Source organism: Scyliorhinus canicula, chromosome 11 (genome assembly GCF_902713615.1).
Source record: "Scyliorhinus canicula chromosome 11, sScyCan1.1, whole genome shotgun sequence".
NCBI lineage: Eukaryota > Metazoa > Chordata > Chondrichthyes > Carcharhiniformes > Scyliorhinidae > Scyliorhinus > Scyliorhinus canicula.
Genome location: NC_052156.1, coordinates 105,751,545 through 105,772,278, shown reverse-complemented (window position 1 = coordinate 105,772,278; position 20,734 = coordinate 105,751,545). Strand labels below are relative to the sequence as shown.

Here is a 20,734-nt window from a genome sequence, read left to right as displayed (position 1 = left end):
CACGTGCCCTCTTGACCGGCCCGTTTAATCATCTATCATTCCAGGTGATCAGCGTGGTTGGAGGGCACCCTGCCCACCCACCCCACCCCCCACGCCGATCAGCCATCCCCCTTCTTGGGCCCACCCCCTGCCCATGTGCTACGCCTTCCCTGGTCCGCCTCTTGGCAGCTCCCACCCCCGACCCCTTCCCTGTTACCTGGTTCAGTTCCCTCCCTCGTCAGCAGATCATCTTCCCCCACCTACCCCCACCCAGCAACAACCCCTTGTAACCTAACCCCTGCCATATACTGGCTGTATACACACCCCCAACCTCGCTCCCGTTGACTAGCTCAAAGCAGCTAGCCTGGTGGCTCTCAACTCCGGCGCCACCCTGTCTCCCAACTATTGCTCCCCCCCCCCGGCCCATACTTTAAAACTTTCAAACAGGCAAACACAAACACAAGAACACCCCCAATATGAAGTAAAAGAGCATGCCGAACGACATTGCTAACACGAAGGGCAATCTGTGAACAAATGCAAACATCCCTTAATACACTCTAACTTGAGTCCATGGGTCCTCAGTTCGGCACCAGTCCATGCCCCTTGGCGAAGTCCATCGCTTCCTCCAGGTCGTCAAAATAATGTTGCTGTTCCCGGTATGTGACCCAAAGCCGCGCCGGGAAAAGTAGCCCGAACTTGACCTTTTTAAACAGAATCTCTTTAATTTATCTGTAGGCTGCCCTCCTTCTGGCCACCTCCTGGCTCAGATCCTGGTAGATGCACAGGACACTGTTGTTCCATGAGCAGTTCTTCGTGCTCTTGGCCCACTGTAGAACCCGCTCCTTGTCCACGAACCTATGGAACCTGACCACCATCCCCCCCCCCCCCCCCCCCCCCCCCCCCCCCTCGCGGCTGCCTCGCCTGCACTCTGTGTGCCCTGTCCAGCTCCAACGGATACGGGAAGAAATCATCCCCTACCAGCTTCTGCAGCATGCCTGCCACATATGCCGTGGCATCCACTCCCTCGGCCCCCTCTGGGAGCCCAATGATTCTCAGATTCTGCCGGCGAGACCTGTTTTCCAGGTCCTCTAGCCTGTCCATCAGCCTTGATTGTTGCTCCTTCAACTTTCTAATTTCCACGTCCGCTACCGTTTGGAAATCCGCCTGCTCTTCCACTGTCTTCTCCAGTGCCTGGACCTTCTTATCCTGAGCGTCCAGCCTCTGGTCCAGTCGCTCCACTGCTTTCTGGAGTGGTTCCAAATTATCCCGCTTCAGTGCTGCAAAGCTCTCTTTCATGACCTGCAGCATGTTGTCCAGTGCTGCCTGGACTGTCCTTTCAGTGGTCCGTTCATCGGCCATCTTTCCTCCCACTTGAGCTTCCACACTACCTTTGTTCAGCCCCTTCTTCGCCTGTTTTCGCTCCTTTCTGCTCCTTAAGTCCATACAACTCTGTATGGATCCAGATCTAGAGTGCTATTGTTTTTCACTCCAGCGCTCAAAAGTTTGAAAAAGTCGAGGGAAAAGGTCTTAAAGTCTGACCGGAGCATGAGCCACCAAATACGCAACTTACTCCCTCATAGCAGCCACCGGAAGTCCATCCAGGCACTTTTGACTTGTGCCTTGTAGATGGTGGACAAGCTTTGGGAGTCAGGAGGTGATTTACTCACGTAGAAGTCCTAGCTTGCGATGAGGTGGTGGCGTAGTGGTATTGTCATGGACTAGTAATCCAGAGATCCAGGGTAATACTCTAGGGTCCTGGGATCGAACCCCAACATAGCTCTTGACTTACTCTTGTAGCCACAATATTTATATGGCTTATTTAATTTCTGGTCAACAGTAACCCCCAAGATATTGATAGTGGGCGATTCAACGATGGTACTGTCAAGAGGTGATTGATAGATTCCCTCTTGTTGGAGATAGTCATTGCCTGGCACTTGTGGCGTGAATGTGAATGGCCACTTGTCAATCTAAGCTGGATATTGTCCAGTTCTTGCTGCATTTGAACATGGACTCCTCCAGCATCTGAGGAGTCCTGAAGGGTGCTGAACATTTTGTAGTCATCAGCGAATATCCCCACATCCAACCTCATGATGGCAGGAAGGTCATTGATGAAGTAGTTGAAGATGGTTTAGCATGGGATACTCAAATAACTCAGTCCTTACTGTATAGGGAACAATTTCAGAATTTTCAAATGTTGGCTAAGTGACAAGAAACATAAACTAGTGGTTAATGGATGTCTCTAGGCTTAGAGGAGTGTTTTTAGTGGAGTTCCCCTAGGGGTCAGTGCTAGGACCTTCACTCTTCCTGACATAAGGACCTAGCCCTTGATGTACTGGGCGCAATTTCAAAATTTGTGAATGATATGAAACTTGGAAACTTTCTGACCTATGAGTAGGATTAACAGTTTGGTGGAATGGCCAGGCAAATGGCAGATAAAGTTCAATGTAGAGAAATGTGATATGGTTCATTGTGGTAGGAAGATCATGGAGATAAACGTAAAATAAAGGGTATAATTCTAACGGATGCGGGAGTAGAGGAACTTGGGTTTGTATGTTGTTACGCCACCCTGGGCAAGTGTGCGGTCACTTCCAGCTCCATGTGCCCCATAGTCAACACAATAATTCTGATAAAAATTCCCAAAGTCTTTGGCCCTTGGCTGCCCACTTATTATACTCACCAGGTTTGTAAGTTTATACACAATTGCTGTTTATTTATAAACGAGAACTATCATGAAATATGAAGTAAATACAACAGGATAACAACAAGCTAATACCGACTACACCCTTTAATCGTCCCATCCTCTACCCACAAACACTAAACAGATAGACTGAGAGGTGGAAGGGGGGAAAATAATCTTTCCTTCAAATGGTGGTTCTTTAGCACACTTTCTGATTGAAGTCTCTGGTTTACAGCTGGTAGTAGTTTTCTTTGCAGAATCATTTATTCAGGGTCCTTGTAGTTTAGAATGAGAATGCAGTACTCACAGGAAGCAGACTTTCTGGAGCGACATTTTAGTACTTACCAAACTGGGCCTTCAGCTCGAAGTTCACATTCAGGCCTGTACCTTTCTGGACAGACACAATTTCACATCAAACCCTGCCTCCAGCTCATGGTTTGACTTCAGGCCTCTGCAGTCTCACGACAATGGTGCCCAAACTTGCTGGAGAGAGAGTCAGCCCTCACATTGACCTTCTGAAGAGTGTTTAGCTGGATATCTTTGGGAGAGAATTAGTTAGATCCCTCCATCACATTGCCAGAACCAAAACTGAAACCAAACTGGAATCCTTGAGACTCTGAAAACATTCCAGTGGGATAAGATCCGATCACCACCTGTTACCTGGCGGAGCACAGCCTTTTGGGCCAATTCATTGGCCACCAGCTAAATCAATCCAACCGAGTCCCAGCTAATCTCTATCATTGGTACCGGACAGTCCACAGCTCCGGTTTGAACCAGCACAGAATAGCACAATGGTCTCTCCTGCTGCTAAAATCCTGTGCTTGAATTAAAGGCACAGGCCACTGCTTTCTTCTGCTTGAATTAAATATACATGCTTTCTTAAAGATACATGTCCGTAAATCATCCATGGATCAAAAATGTAACGGCAAAAATAAAAGAAAGGAGAAATAAGGGAATAAACGGGAACACACAGGAAGGACCCTTACAATGTGGATAAAGAACAAAGAAAATTACAGCACAGGAACAGGCCCTTCGGCGCTCTCAGCCTGCGCCGATCCAGATCCTTTATCTAAACCTGTCTTCTATTTTCCAAGGTCGACTTCCCTCTGTTCCCGCCCGTTCATATACCTGTCCAGATGCATCTTAAATGATGCAATCGTGCCCGCCTCTAACACCTCCGCTGGTAAAGCGTTCCAGGCACCCACCAGCCTCTGCGTAAAAAACTTTCCACGCACATCTCCCTTAAACTTTCCCCCTCTCACCTTGAAATCGTGCCCCCTTGTAACTGACACCCCCACTCTTGGGAAATGCTTGTTGCTATCCACCCTGTCCATACCTCTCATAAATTTGTTCACCTCAGTCAGGTCCCCCCTCAACCTCCGTCTTTCCAACGAAAACAATCCTAATCTACTCAACCTTTCTTCATAGCTAGCACCCTCAATACCAGGCAACATCCTGGTGAACCTCCTCTGCACCCTCTCCAAAGCATCCACATTCTTCTGGTAATGTGGCGACCAGAACTGCACGCAGTATTCCAAATGTGGCCGAACCAAAGTCCTATACAACTGTAACATGACCTGCCAACTCTTGTACTCAATACCCCTTCCGATGAAGGCAAGCATGCTGTATGCCTTCTTGACCACTCTATCCACCTGTGTTGCCACCTTCAGGGTACAATGGACCTGAACTCCCAGATCTCTCTGTACATCAATTTTCCCCAACACCCTTCCATTGACCATATGGTCCGCTCTTGAATTTGATCTTCCAAAATGCATCACTTCGCATTTGTCTGGATTGAACTCCATCTGCCATTTCTCTGCCCAACTCTCCAATCTATCTATATTGTGTTGTATTCTCTGACAGTCCTCCTCGCTATCTGCAACTCCACCAATCTTAGTATCATCTGCAAACTTGGTAATCAGACCACCTATACCTTCCTCCAGGTCATTTATGTAGATCACAAACAACAGTGATCCGAGCACGGATCCCTGTGGAACACCACTAGTCACCCGTCTCCATTTTGAGACACTCCCTTCCACCACTACTCTCTGTCTCCTGTTGCCCAGCCAGTTCTTTATCCATCTAGCTAGTACACCCTGAACCCCATACGACTTCACTTTTTCCATCAACCTGCCATGGGAAACCTTATCAAACGCCTTACTGAAATCCATGTATATGACATCTACAACCCTTCCCTCATCAATTAACTTTGTCACTTCCTCAAAGAATTCTATTAGGTTTGTAAGACATGACCATCCCTGCACAAAACCATGCTGCCTATCACTGATAAGTCTATTTTCTTCCAGATGCGAATAGATCCTATCCCTCAGTATCTTCTCCAACAGTTTGCCTACCACTAACGTCAAGCTCACAGGTCTATAATTCCCTGGATTATCCCTGCTACCCTTCTTAAACAAAGGGACAACATTAGCAATTCTCCAGTCCTCCGGGACCTCACCCGTGTTCAAGGATGCTGCAAAGATATCTGTTAAAGCCCCAGCTATTTCGACCCTCGCTTCCCTCAGTAACCTGGGATAGATCCCATCCGGTCCTGGGGACTTGTCCACCTTAATGTCTTTTAGAATACCCAAAATTGAAGGTGGGACAGGTTGACAGAGGGTTAATAAAGTATGCAAAATCCTGAGTTTTATTAACAGGGGCATAGAGTACAAAAGCAAAAAAGGTTATGTTGAACTTGAATAAGACACTAGTTCGGCCTCAGCTGGAGTCCAGTTCTGGACACCACGCTTTAGGGAGGCTGTGAAGGCATTGGAGAGAGTGCAGAAGACATTCATGAGAATGATTCCAGGGGTGAGGAACTTCACTTATGGAAATAGATTGGAGACATGGGGACTGTTTTTCTTAGAGAAAGGAAGGTTGAGAGGAGATCTTGTTGAGGTATTTAAAATCCTTATTCCAGCAATCAGTTGCTGTGTGCCCAGTTTTTGCACATCAATGGCAATTTTGAACCTGTGCCAGTTTCAGGTTTCAGTCACTATTTTATGGATTTTAGTGCTCAAGTTAATTATTGCACTTCCTTACCTCCTAGTTCCATAGAGAGCGCGACTTCTAAAGCCTTCTTTAGGTCTAAGTTGCTTTCTGTTAACAGCCTTTTCTGGGTAGCTTTGCTTCTTAACCCACAATGGGTTTCCTCCGGGTGCTCCGGTTTCCTCCCACAAGTCCCGAAAGACATGCTTGTTAGGTGAATGGGACATTCTGAATTCTCCCTCCCAGTATCCGAATAGGCGCCGGAATGAGGCGACTAGGGGCTTTTCATAGTTACTTCATTGCAGTGCCAATGTAAGCCTACTTCTGACACTAATAAAGATTATTATTATTCAGTGTGTCTCTAATGGTGTCGTTCAAGACATCTCCAAATTCATAGTATTCCGCTAATTGCATTAAAGTAGCTACGAGTTGTGTGATTCATTCTCCATCGAATATTTTTGAGCCTGTTATTTCTGGTTGCACCAGGCTTCACAGGAGGTTGAAGGTCGAACACCCCCCCATTCCCCATCATGCTCAGGAAAGTCAACCGAAATTTTGTTTCACCAACATGCAGTCCCTGGCTCCGCGATTGCATCTCCACAATCGATGGGATTGTCCATTCCAGAAGCCAAAAAACCCGTCTGGATGGCAGCTAGTCCCTGGGACCGGCTTGCTCTCCGAATGTCCGCTCCCTCATGAATTCCTACCTCCACCTGCTGTACCAGAGTATGTGTGTGATGTGCACCAGATAGTGTACCAGGAGCCTCTTCACTAATGTGCCCAACCGAGGTGAGTGTCTCTGGGATGTGCAGGGTGTTGGAGACAACTGTGACGGGGTGTCAGTGTCTTCCCCAGACGCGAGTTCTGGTGTGTCTCGGGATGCGGGTCAAAGGCTCCCGCCCATGTCAGTCTCACGTTTGTTGTTGGTCAACACATGGGGTTCTGGTTGCAGCTAAGGTCGGGAGTGAGGGACACCAGAAGGACCTGCATCATCACCAGCAGCACCTGCAAGACACAAGACAAGATGCATGATTGCATCGCGGGCTGGGGCGGAGTGGAGTGGGATGTGTGGGGAGAGGGGAGGAGGTGTAGGGGTGGTGGTGGTGGTAGTGGAGAAGGGGTGTGGGGGTGGTGACACGCATGCCATGGGGAAGCGCAACTCAGTGGGGTCTCATTTCCTCGCTAAGTGACACCCCACTGCGGGGGGACAGAATACGCACAGTGTTAGACAGTCCGACACATCCAACTCGGGGTGGGTAGCTGGTGGCTTCAGTGGCCAGGGCACGCGGCCATAGCAGCCAATGTGAGTGCCGGCATGTGGTGGAGGGGGGTGAGGGTTAGGGTGTATGGCACGGTGATTAATGCCAGAGGCACAGTGCTGCCTACTCACCCTGGCCGCCCTGAGAAGATTATGCAGTTTCTTTTGGCACTGCTGGCCGTTCCGAATGGTGTTGCCCACAGCACTGATGACTTCTGCCACCGGCCCTGCGCACAGCGGCAGCTGGCAGCCTCTTTCCCACCCCGGGGTACAGTGTCGCCCGCCTCTCCTCCACGACATCCAGCAGCGTCTCCAGTTCTGCGTCGGTAAATCTGAGTGCCACACATCTTGCTGCCATCTTGTTGGCTGGGATGGCGTGTGTGGGGAGTGCAGTGTGTCTATGCAGCTGCAAATTGTCAGCATCCTGAGTGCCAATCGCTAATCCGACAAATTGGCACCTTGTCTCTTTGGAATCGATTGTGTTCCACGTGGTGCTAGCTCCTTAGCAGTCGTTTAATTGGTCCAGGTGCGGTGCCAGTTTTGCTGTCGCAGAGGTCCACTAATCCTGCCCTAGTGTCAATATGGAAGGGAGAATCTGGCTGCGCATCTCTGACAGTGCTGCAAGCGTGGTTGTGTGTGCTCAGGTCTCTGGGCTGGGGTTTGAACCCACAATCCTCTGATTTAGAGATGTTATCACTGAGATAAGGCTGACACCCAGAAGGGGGCAATATCAGTAGCAAAACAATAACTTTGCTGGAGAGATATCCTTTACTGCGGCACACCTGGAGTACTATATCTACCTGAACAATGATGATGTTGTGTATGTACTTTGTTTTATCACTAGGTGGTGATATAACCATTTGACCATACTTTCTGAGGTAAATAAAATAACTGCATTTTGGGAATCTGCGTCCAACTTTAATATCCCTGACCCTGTTCACCATTCTATCAGGTCATTCGTTTTAAAATTATGCCCCTTGTCCTGAATTGCCCTGCCAGCGGGAATAGTTTCTCTGTATGTACCCGAGTGAAACCTTTTGGCATTTCAAACACCTCGATCAAGTTAATCCTTAATCCTCTAACCTCAAGGGAATACAGGCCAAATTTATGCAAATTTAAATAAACCCGTGAGTTTTTATGATGCTACTTCCTTTGATTCAACAACAATTTGGTCTATGCTAAAGAAAAAGCTACATAGCAATTCTGTTTTGAGCAACTAAACCCATAAGATGGCTCTCTTGATGTAAATCTTCAGATGGGTTTGGAGATTTAAAACATACATTTTCACTGATAATCTCTGTCTTCCATGTAGAGTTTCAGATTTAGGCTCAAATCTTATGTAATTTTACATCACTCTGTCTGGGTAGCTGCTTCACCTTGACAACTTCCCAATTTACTAACAGTTAGATGACTTTTTGTTTGAAATGGAAACTGGTGCCAAGTTTTTTTAAAAAATACAATGGTAAAGGGAGGGGGCAGGGGAGATGGGATAACGGGAAGGGAAAAGGAAAACGTTTACTGGAAAAAGAGAAAAAAATCTCAATGTTTATTTTTTTACTGATTTATTGTTTGTATGTTGTTATGTTCATGCATATTTGAATAAAAATATAAAATAAATATAATTGAGAACATTTCCCCAGAAATCAGCCTGAGTTTGATGTCATCGTCTGTCATCGCCCTGGAGTCTCCATAGGTCACTTAACTCTATTCCGAAGCACTCTGCAGATGAGTCTTGTGTTTCCATTCTGCGCTCAAGATAGTTCATTTATTTCAATGAACAGGTGGCTCAATGGTCAGATGTTTTTCCTCAGAGTTGCTTTGAAATGTAAACAGGTTCATTTTGAAAATGTGGTTTGGGTGGAATCGAGTTGTACCTAAAGGTAAGGTAAAGTCGCCTTAGTCCCTTTGATGGAGGAGAATTGACTGGTGGTGATTTAACCTGAGGATCACCACACCTCAGGAGAGGGGCAATGTTCAGAAGGCAGGGCCTTCATGAATTACTAATAATAGTTGACCTACCCGCTCATCAGCAAATGTATTTCCGTTCTCTGTTTATTTTTTCCTGTTTTAAGCTCCTTCTCTTCCACTTTGGTTGCTAAGAGTCGTGAACACCGCCCAGTCCATCACGCAAGCCCGCCTCCCATCCTTTGATTCTGTCTGCACCTCCCGCAGCCTTGGGAAAGCAAGCAGCATAATCAAACACCCCTCCCACCCGGGTTATTCTCTCTTCCATCAGGCAAAAGACACAAAGGTTTGAGAACACGCACAAATAGATTCAAAAAAAGCTTCTTCCCTGCTGTTACCAGACTCCTGAATGACCCTCTTATGGACTGAACTGATTTTTCTACGCATCTTCTCTACAGTTGTAGCACTACACTCCATATGCTTCTATGTATTTACATTGTATATTTATCTTATGTTCTATGTTTTCATGTATGGAGCGATCTGCATGGACTGTACGAAGAACAATGCTTTTCACTGTACCTCGGTACACGTGACAATAAATCTAAATCTAAGCATTCAGTGTTACCACTCTCTCTACATTCCCAGATTGCTTATCAGAAAGCTTGAATGGGATGAGCAGAAAAGTCTTCCAATTAAGTGTTGCAAAACTGAAGCCATTGTTTCACTCCCCACTATGAACACTATTCCCTCTCCACTGACTCCATTCCTCTCCCTGACAGCTGTGTGAGATTGAACCAGGCTAGTCACAACATTCGTGGTATATTTGATCTTAAGGTGAGCTTCCAACCAGGTATCCGCGCCATCACTAAGCCTGCCTCTGTGACATATTTCTGCCCCGTCTCTGCTCTTCTGCTGCTGAAACCCGCATTCATGCATTTATTGCCTCCTGATTTCACTATTCCAACACGCTTGTGTTCGGCCTCACACATTCTATCCTCTGAAAACTTGAGGTAATTCAAAATTCTGCTGCATGTGTCACTCAGCAAATACTTAACAACACTTCTGTTTACTTTATTCAAGTTGTAACATTAACTTTATGAAGTATTATTCACTCAACACTAAGGTATTATCTGTGATTCAGTAGGTAGCACTCAACCTCTAAATCAAAACGTTGTGGGTTGAAGACCTATCTTAGCTGATAGTCCAGTGCAATACTGACATAGTGCAGCACTGTTGTAAATGCTGTATTTCTGGATGAGACTTTAAACCAGGACATTGTCTGGCCTCTCAAGTAGACGTAAAATATCCCATCGCACCATTTCAAAGTAGAATAACACTTATGCACACAAGTGCTAAGCAATGACCACCCCTAACAGGAGAAAATCTAATCCTCTCTTTGACATTCAGCGACATTACTATTGCTGTATCCCCCACTATAAACATCCTGGGAAGGGGTGGGGCGCGGGGTACCATTGACTGGAACCAAACTGGACTAGCCATATAAATATTGTGGCTACAAGATTAGTTCAGAGGTTAGGAATCCTGCAGCAAGTAACTCACCTCCCGACTCCCTCAAGCCTGTCCACCATCTACAAGGCATAAGTCAGGAGTGTGAGGGAATACTCTCCACTTGCCTGGATGAGTGCAGCTTCAACAACTCAAGAAGCTCATCATTATCCAGGATAAAGTAAACCCCTTTATCGGCATCCTGTCCATCAGCTTAAACATTCACTCCCTCCACCATTGCTGCACAGTAGCAGCAGTATCTGCAATATGCACTGCAGCAACTCACCAAGTCTCTTGACAGCAACTTCTAAGCCTGTGACCGTTACACCTCAAAGGACAAGGGCAGCAGATACACGGGAACACCACCAACTGCATGTTTCCTTCCAAACCAGACACCATCCTGATTTGGAAATGTATCGCCGTTCCTTCACTGTTGTTGGGTCCAAATCCTGGGACTGCAGAGGTTCAAGAAGGGGCTCACCACCACCTTCTCAAGGGCAGTTGGGGATGGGGAAACATGCTGGACTAGCCAGCGATCCCATGAAATAATTTTAAAAAGAGCAAGTGATTTCTCTCTGGTGACCTGGCCAATATTTAGCCCTCAAGCATCATCATTAACACAGATGATGAGGTTAATTATCTCACTTTTGTTTGTGGGACATTACTGTGCACAAATTAGCTGCTCCATTACAACAGTGAATTGTTAGGATACTGGACAACATTTGTTAGGATACTGTACAAAAACCCAAAATAATTTTTCTAATTGTAAAACTGTGAGGAAATGATACTTCAAACCAGAAGTGATGACTCTGACCAATAGGCCAGAGTCTTTTATGTTAAACTTCAATTGTGACACATATTTAACCAAGCTAACCTCAAGAAATAGAATTACAATTATCAATTAAACAGTTCTTAAATAAAAGAAAAAACTTGAACTTGCTAACTACACCTGCTACTAATTCCAATTAAGCAACCTAGTTCAAATGTCACTTATCAATAAACTTAACAAAACAGGGTTCTTACTTAGCTCTGTAGAGACTTTTGGAGAGAGTTCCTTTCAAGAGCAGATCCTGCACACTTCTCTCTTGTCAGACTCAAATCCTATGGCAAATTGCTGTTCATCTTAAAATCTTATAACAGTCTGTAAAACTACAGACAGGCCTGGCTCCTCCCATGAATTCCAATATCTATCTCACTAAATTCCATGACCTACCTATGACTAAATACAATCCCTCATAACTTTGCTACACTCCAGGGAACCATCCAATGTTTCATCAGCTCTTTATTCATAACTATGTAAGTGGTTTGAATGAATGATTACCTCACTCTTTTATGCCACCTCAATTACAGCTTTAGCAGACATACTTCCTGTATGTATTTTAAAGCAGGTTTTTAAAATAACATTACTGCCACAAATATGAATATGAAATATATAACAATTCCCTACATTCATCACAGACTGCATTTCAAAACTACTTCATTAGCTGTAAAGCACTTTGGGGTGTTCTGAAGCTGGGAAAGGGGTGAAAGAAATACAAGTCTTTTTTCCCTTTTATTCTCCTATTTTTGAAGTGAATTATGTATCTGTCGTTGAGGATGCCCAGCTATGTAACCATTTGTTTTTTTTTGAATATAGGTAATCTATTATTTTTCATTGCAATTGGCTGTACATTTCCGATCTAATTTCAGAGGGAGGATTAACCTCTATTGTTCAGTCTCCCTGGGAAAGTAATTGCTTTTATGATGTTGAAATGTTCCATTCCTTAAAATATCCGTTCTACCCAAGTTATACTCTGTGTATCCTGCAGCCTTAACTTAGAGAATGCTGCCAACAGCTGATCAAGGTAGATCTCGCAATTAAAAATGCCACATGTGCGCAGAAACCCAGAGAGACCAGAAAAAATAACTTGCAAATTGGCTTGCAAATAGCAAAGCAAATATTTCAAAATTGTCTTTTTTGAGGTTGGGGGAAGGGGTTGAAACTTCTTTCATTAATGAAAGAAAAAATGTGTTCATGAAAGAAAAAACAAACCTCCCTCTGAAGATTCTGAGATCTGGTGGTGTAATTTGTATTTACTGTGAGATAACCCATTATTAACTTAGCTGAAAATTAATACAGTTAGAAAAATGCCCTTACACTATGCATAATACAGACTCAAACAATCTGATAAAACATAAGTTTAGAAGATTTAGATCTGAGGCTCCAACATTCTTTCCATCACATGGCTGACTAGCATTCTCTCCAACTCTTACCACCTGCCATTGGTGTGTGTTTGAAGGAATTTAAGGTTGATACTCAGCCTGCCTGGCCATGCTAAGAACACACTTTCCTTGGCCATCAAGTCCTGAACAGGGTATTAATCTGGAGATTCTGGCTCAGGGACACTACCCACTGTACCACAAGACCTCCAATAGAGTAGATAAAGAGAAACCCATTTCCTCTGGTGATGGAATTCAGAATAAAACAGATTAAAAGTAGAGTTAGGTCATTTAGGAGTGAAATCAGGAAACTCCTTCACACAGACCGAAAGGCTATTAGAGTTTTCAAGTTTGCCACTGAGGGATTGTTGTTAGCTAAGGATATCAATGGATATGAACCAAAGGTGGTAAATGGAGTTGAAAAACAGATTAGCTGTGATTTGATTGAATTGGAGAACATCTTTAATGGACTGAATGGCCTCCTCCTCTTCCTATGTTCTATCGTACAAAACTCTAATTTTTCTATATTATGCCACAACTGAATTATCTATTGACATTTTTTGTGTGGGGAATTCTTCATATTGTAGACTGCAATCACTTTAATATTACCTTGCGTTGATGGAGAAAAGTGACTCTTTTCAATCTTTTTTTAAAAAAAATTTATTTAAATTTTTTTATTTATAAAAATTTTTTTAGATTACCAAATTATTTTTTCCAATTAAGGGGCAATTTTAGTGTGGCCAATCCACCTACTCTGCACATTTTTTGGGTTGTGGGGGCGAAACCCACACAGACACGGGGAAATGTGCAAACTCCACGCGGACAGTGACCCAGAGCCGGGATCGAACCTGGGACCTCAGCGCCATGAGACAGCTGTGCTAACCACTAGGCCACCGTGCTGCCCATGCTCTTTTCAATCTTGTTCACATCTTGCAGTACGAACCTTGGCCCTTTACTGGTAGTATGGTAAACTGGGGTTATCAATTCTGGCCCAGGAAAAGGATTCAGAGAAATTCCAATTTCATTCTAGAATTTTTGTATAACTAGGAAGGTCTGTCTTCTTCACTTGGAAAACAGTTTGGAAAAGTGGAAAGATTAACAGGATGGTTAATAGTCTGGCAGCACACACTTGTAACCATCTTAAAACCAGCAGGCTGAAAAGTCCTCAAAACAGGGAGGGCTCTTTGGGCGCTTAGAACCTGAATGATGGTGGGGGAGATCACACACACCTACTGCACACATGTATCCTGCAGTATGTTAACCCAGAATTCAGAGCTGGAGCTCTGATTTCCATTTTCTGGGTTGGTGAGGCATTAAAAGTGAGCCACATGTCAAAGTGTACCTCGCCTATACCCTTTTCTTTTAACCACAGATTTGATATTCTTCATCCCATTAAGCTCATGGCTAGTGATGGCCTGCGATTCAAGAGCATGTTGATGCTCTGTTAATGTTAATGGTGACTTAAGTGCCAAGGAACCAAGAGTAGGTCATTCACCTTGGAGCCAGTAAGACTATTCAGTTAGATCATGGCTGATCTGAACTTGAACTCAATTTACGTGGCTTGGTTCCATAATCATTCATACCCTTCCTAAACTAAAATACTTGACAACGGTAGTGCCACTAACGATCAGGGGGAAATGGCTAAGCTAATCCTTGCTAACAATATTCATTGCCTGGCATATATTTAATACAAATGTTACATGCTTCTTGGGAGTGTAAGCCTGGATATTGTCCAAGTTATGCTGTGAGCTGGCTTGGGCTGCTGCATTATCAGAGGCGATGTGAATAGCCCTGAACACAATGGAATATTTGTTGGACAGCTCTTGACAGGAGAATTGAATTCACCCTGAACTCTCCACAGTGTTCATTATTCACCTTCCAGAAGATAACATGGTGGCAAGTACTCGTTTCACACAATGAATAACTTATTATAACACTCGTCTTCTTGTCATGTATGTAGATATTGAGCAATCAAGGTAGTTGCTGAGTCATAGAGAGTTTTCTTTATTATTTCAGGGGATGTGGTAGTCGCTAGCTAGGCCAGCATTTATTGCCCATCCCTAACTGCCCACAAGAAGGTGGTGCTGAGACACCTTAAACTGCTGCAGTACATGTGCTATTAGGGAGGGAGTTCCAGAATTTTGACCCAGCGGCAATGAAGGAACGGTGATATATTTTCACGTCAGGATGGTGTATAGCTTGGAGGGGAATTTGCAGGTGGTGGTGTTCCCAGGTATCTGCTGCCCTTGCCCTTCTAGGTGGTAAAGGTTGCAAGTTTGGAAGATGCTGTTGAAGCAGTGCCCTCCTTACTGATGAGGATGAACCCAAGAGACTACCCAGTGTAGATGTCAAATTTGCAACATCAATCTTTGTTCTATTAAATGACTACCACATTGCACATGAAATGCTAAAGTACAGTCCTGTCTGTCCCCTCTGGTAGACATAATGGATGGGGTTCTCCTGTCTCTCAGCTGCGTGGAGGATGCGTGCCATTCGGTGGAGGCAGGATTCTCTGCTCCTGCCATTGTCAATATAAATTCACATTGAAGCTACCCCACGCCATCGGGAAACCCACGAGCGGTGGTGTTTTCCCAGAGGGACCAGAGAATCCAGCTGCCAGCGAACGGGATCTAGAGATCCCATGCACAGTTTGCGAAAGAGCGGAAGAATTTTCCTTGGTGTTCTGGCCAATGTTTATCTCTCAGCCAACATCACTAAATCACATGAGCTGTTTTTATTTGCTTGCTGATTATTTTTCATTGGCTGCCTTTTTTGCTTACATTAATCAAAAGGATTACATTGGTTATGAAGCCCTCCTCAGGCTCTGGAAAGACCTTTAAAAGAGTCCTTTTCCTCACCAGTTTCAAATTTAAAATCATACAAAGTGCAACAATCATATTGAAATAGTCCCAGAGGGACCATAGGCTACTCTCCCCTTTGAGAGCTGACTGGTGGTGATTTAACCTGCGGATCACCACACCTCTGGCATTATACCAGACCAGACCCCAACAGTTGCTAGGATACTGTACAGAAACCCCAATATTTTATTTTAATTTGTAAGACTGTGAGGAAAGGATACTTTGCTCCAGGAGTGATTTCACACACAAATAGGGATATGGTTTATTAAAACAAACTTTATTATTATTCACATAGTATTAATAAATTTAACATTATAAATACAAATAGCTTTCAATTACCAGTTAAGCAACGCTTAACAATACAATGAAACAATCCTAACCACTATCTTTATCTCACCTCAAACAACACTCATCTCAGGACAAAATCCATTTTTAAATACGGTTAGAAGACGCAGGAATACTTGCTGTAAAGATCTTGGAGAAACCACTTTGAGAAAGTGATATCCTTCAGGAATCCGCTGCAGATTCTTGCTTATCTCAACTTACTGCTTAAACTGCCAGCCTTTGAAATTGCTTCTTTCCTGTTCACACAGGCAAATCTTTAACTTACTGTCTTGAGATGATCTGTTACACATTCAAATATTTCACTGAACTGTTTTGAAAATAAACTGCTAGTCTGTCCACACACAGATCTAAAACCCTAACTGTAGTGAGAGCACAGTTTCTTGTCTGTTCACATCCTAATCCAAAGCTAAACTCAATACCTGACTGCTTCAGCCCCTGGCTCCTCCCATTAACTACATCATCTTGCTAAGCTGAACACAAGTCTCTAATTATGTACTCCTCCGGGAACCCTCTTATATAAACAAAACTCCATTAGCTCAAACTTTTACAATGCTTTGATTGCACCTGTCTCCAAATAGTCTGGCTGTACTTCAAACCAGGATTTTAAAAAACAAGCCTGCAGCAGTCACACACGAACCCAGACTTTTAACCCTTACTGCACCAAATATATATAATACAATATGTCTGAACTTCCTACATTCATCACACAGGCAAGGGGCAAAATTGGGAAAGTGGGGTCTTCATGAATAACCTCAAGTGGTACAGTAATTGAACCTGCTCTGTTGCTATTGCTCCACATCATGAACCAGCCATCCAATATTGAGCTAACCAACCCCCTCAATATTGGAGGTAAGAGGAAGATCAATCTCAGTGAAGATTTAACTTTTAATAGTCAAATAAAAATAATTCCTCCCTGTGAACCTTGGAAGATTTGACCGGTGAGAAAAGAACACATAAAATCATTTATATAGCTCCTTTTGTGGCCAAATAGTTTTACAGCCAATGAAGTACTTTCAGAGCTCGATCACTGTTGTGTGTAGGATACAGAGCAGCAAGTTGGAAAACCAGGCTCCCATAAAGAGCAATCAGATAAATTTAAAGTAGTCAATCAGGACTAGACATCTTTTAGTGTGTGGGCATTTGTCCCACCCTCCCGATGTTCCAGAATGACTATCTCAGAGAATGACTATCTCATTGATAAGATCACTTTGCACTTTTTCTACTTTTAAGGTGCTGATTTCCCAACGCGACTGTCCCCTCTCAAGGAATTACGTTTGGGAGAGACGGAAGGCAAACCAAGCTGGAGCCTCAAGTCCCAGATCTATATTGGAATTTCACAGTCAAGATTTTAAAAATTATTTTCAAAAAGTTATCTTTTAATAAGAGCGGAGTGAGAAATGGGAGTAAGAAATTCAAAAGGGGATATCAGTAAGAAAAATCACAACAGTCCCAGATGACCGTCGGCTGCTTTCCCCTTTTGAGGGGTAGAGCTGACCGGTGGCAGCGCCGGCCCTAGGGTTGCTGGCGCCCCGGGCAAGCTGAACTTCGGCGCCCGTCGGGGGGGGGGGGGGGTAGTGACCTGGTATATGATCGGGACTCACCGATCGGCGGGCCGGTCTCTCTGTCGACAGGCCTCCTTTCTTCCACCGGCGAGCCTGGATCCATCCGCCATGTTTGTGCGGGGCGGCCTGAGGGAGAGCGGCCACCGCGCATGCGCTGGTTGGCACCAGCCCAACTGCGCATGCGCGGGACCCGAGTCTTTTACGCGGCGCCGGGTCTCTGACGCCGGTCACGCACTCCTTGATGGCGCCCCCTAGCACATGGCGCCCCGGGCGACTGCCCGAGTTGCCGGTACCTTGAGCCGGCCCTGCTGGTGGTGATCTAACTTGAGGATCTCAGGCCAGGGGCAAAGTTGAGATGGCAGGACCTTCATGAATAAACTCAGCCGGTTCAGGAATTGAACCCAGGCTCTGAAGCAGGAACCAACTGTCCAGCCAACTGAGCAAATCTGGCAGTGGAGGGTCGATGAGCATTGGAACCGGACTCCCTTCATCCGCCTTTGCTTTATATTCCTCAACACCCTTAAACGATCTGGCATAAAAAATGTTGTACTGACCCTCCGCACCTGTGTGAAAAAGTGCTTTTTACTATCACTCCTCGATGGCCTTGTTCTGGTATTAAAAGTATGCGTCCTTGTTCGAGATCCCCCACATACTGGAGGATTTGCTTTAATTTGAAAGTTGTGCTTTGGGTTTTGTTTTTGCCTTTTGACATGTAAACGACAATTTACAAGTTAATATGAAATATGTCAGCATGCAGTGTTCAGAGTGACCCTTGGAACTTGGTGCTAAGCCCAGTATGAATGATTTAAGAGGCACAAGTATGACATTGGATACTGCACTGACGTTGTTTGCTATTGAACAAGCTGGATGAAGAAATGATTTTGTATGGAGGGAGCACAGCGAACCTACCTAGCTGCCTACCTTAGCAGGGTGGTGTCAGTCAGTGTAAAGACTACAAAATGGGCAAAGGTTAAACCGAATCTGCTGGTCAGCAAGAGATGTAAATATGATGACGAGAGAACTGTGAACAAAGTTTGCAATTAAAAGACAGATTTTTAAAAAAAATACAAAGTTGGAACATATCACACAGGGAGATGTTGGAAACCGTACTTGTGTAACCAGTTTTTGGAAAAGAGGAAGGAATAATATTCCCACTCTGATATGTTGGAAGGGTCCCTATTTAATTTGAGTCCAGTGTAAGCAAAGCGAGATTGGTGATGAAGAGGAACGTACTCAGGAGGCGCTGAGCAGCTGCAGAAAGCCGTGCTGGACACAGTGTGGGCAACAGGAGATGGTTACTTGGGGAGGTGACCGACTCTCCATAGCCCTTTGTCGCTGTCCCTTGGAGCAGGGGAAAGGCGGCGAATTGCCCGACCAAACTTTCTCCCTCCCTCCCTCTGACCTGACTCCGCCCTACACTGGATTCCTCTTGGTTGGACGAACAAGGTAGGAGCTGAAACCGGATTCTGCATCTGCCTTGGAGCACAACACAGGAGCAGAGTCCCAGCTGAAACGTGTGGATCTCGTCCGGAACGACCTGCCGATTCTCCCAACCTAAAGGTGCTTTTTAATATATATATCAGCGCAGGGTTAGGGAGGTGTGTTTAATCATTTGCCACTGGGGTTTTTATTCAGATGTGTTGGAAAGTTTGATCACTATTATAGCAGAGAGCAGCTGAAAGAGCAGGAGTGGGGAATGATGTGGACGTTTTGAGTTTAAACCTCAAGTGCTGTTGCATGAAGCTTCAGAGAAGCAGCCTGTGAGGCTGGCAGCGTCCACTGAGCTTACCCAAGCTGGCAGAGGTCGCTGTTCCTCCGGACTCGGAGTCAGAAGAGGGGGTTTAAGTCTCCACTGGTACGATTTGAGCATTCCATCTCAGCTGGCCCTCAGTGCAGTACTGAGGGAGCACTGAACTGTGGGCAAGCCCTGACCCCCTCTGCCCTCTCGGGGGCACCTCACAGATCGCCTGCCTCTTTTCTAAAGAGCAGGGGAGGTCTACTCAATATTCATCTTTGAAACCAGCATGCTGCTTGTGGGAGTTTGCTGTGCCACAATTTAGCTGCCTTGTTTCCTGGATAATAACAGCGACCGCACTTCAAAAGTACTGACTCAATTGGCTGTGAAAGCACTTTCTTTATTTTTATTTTTTTAAATTTGAATTACTCAATTCATTTTTTCCAATTAAGAGGCAATTTAGCATAGCCAATCCACCTACCCTGCACAGCTTTGTGTTGTGGGGGCGAAACCCACGCAAACACAGAGAAAATGTGCAAACTCCACACGGACAGTGACCCAGAGCAGGGATCAAACCTGGGTCCTCAGTGCTGTGAGGCCACAATGCTAACCCACTGCGCCACCGTGCTGCCCTGTGAAAGCACTTCTGATGGTCCCATGCAGCTGGATAGTTAGGAATCCATTCCTAGTGACCATTTTCCTTCTTTCTGTGCACATTAGCTCAGTGATCATTGTATCCTGTCACAGGATAAAAATATCTATGTCATCAGAATGGTGTTGTTAACCTCCCCAACAACATTGCACTGTACAAGCCAGAGTGCTTCCTATTTAAAACAAAAGGTACAGACAAGGGAACTTGGTATTACTTCAGTTGCTGATTCAGGGATAGATTTATCAGAAACCAGTCTGACCAGAATAATGCCATTCAAGTCGTTATTCCGGGGAGTCAAAGTAAAGTTGGCGGTCTTTATAAGGTGACCCACAGGCGTGCCAGCTGCAACAGGCCAAACTTGACCCCCTTCTTGTGGAGCACTGCCTTCGCCCGGTTAAACCCAGCCCTGCTCTTCGCCACCTCTGCACTCCAGTCCTGGTAGATCCTGATCTCCGTATTCTCCCACTTGCTACTCCTCTCTCTCTTCGCCCAACGAGGCACACACTCACGGTCGACCAAGCGTTGAAAGTGGACCAGCACCGCCCTGGGCGCTCGTTCGGCCTGGGCTTTCGCAGCATCACCTGACAGGCACCCTCCAGCTCCAGAGGTCCCCAGAACAACCCCGCGCCCATCAGCGAGTTCAGCATCAGGACCACGTAGGCCCCCAAATCCGAACCTTCCAGCCCCTCCGGGAGGCCAAAAATCCGCAGATTCTTCCGGCGGGAGCGTTTCTCCATCTCCTCCATCCTTGCCAACCATTTCTTGTGAAGCGCCTCGTGCGACTCCACCTTCATCACCAGGCCCAGGAGTTGGTCCTCATTCTCCGAAGCCTTCTGCTGCAGCTCCCGAATCTCCGCAGCCTGAGCCGTCTGAGTCGCCCCGAGCCTGCCCAGTGATGCCCTCAACAGCTCCAGGACCTCAGCTTTAGTTCCTGGAAGGAGCGCAGCAGCAACTCCTGCTGCTCCCTCACCCACTGCTGCCACGCTGCCGGTTCCCCGCCCGCCGCCATCTTGTCCTTTCTGCTTCGCACCTTCTTCTGCTGCAAAGTTGATTTTCTGGTCGCTCCACTT

The 20,734-nt window shown here is 45.5% G+C and overlaps 1 protein-coding gene across 5 annotated transcripts in view; it reads left to right on the top strand.

Annotated features, from left to right (window-relative positions):
* The first annotated feature begins 18,075 nt into the window (after window positions 1-18,075).
* plekhg7 (pleckstrin homology domain containing, family G (with RhoGef domain) member 7) overlaps window positions 18,076-20,734 on the top strand; it is a 125,876-nt gene continuing 123,217 nt past the window's right edge. For 2 of the 5 annotated variants that reach the window (XR_005462263.1, XM_038810977.1), the window contains exon 1: window positions 18,076-18,837. The gene's annotated coding sequence lies outside the window, so the exon portion shown is untranslated. The remainder of the gene's footprint in view (window positions 18,838-20,734) is intronic. The other 3 variants (XR_005462262.1, XM_038810976.1, XM_038810975.1) reach the window with 3 other exon arrangements.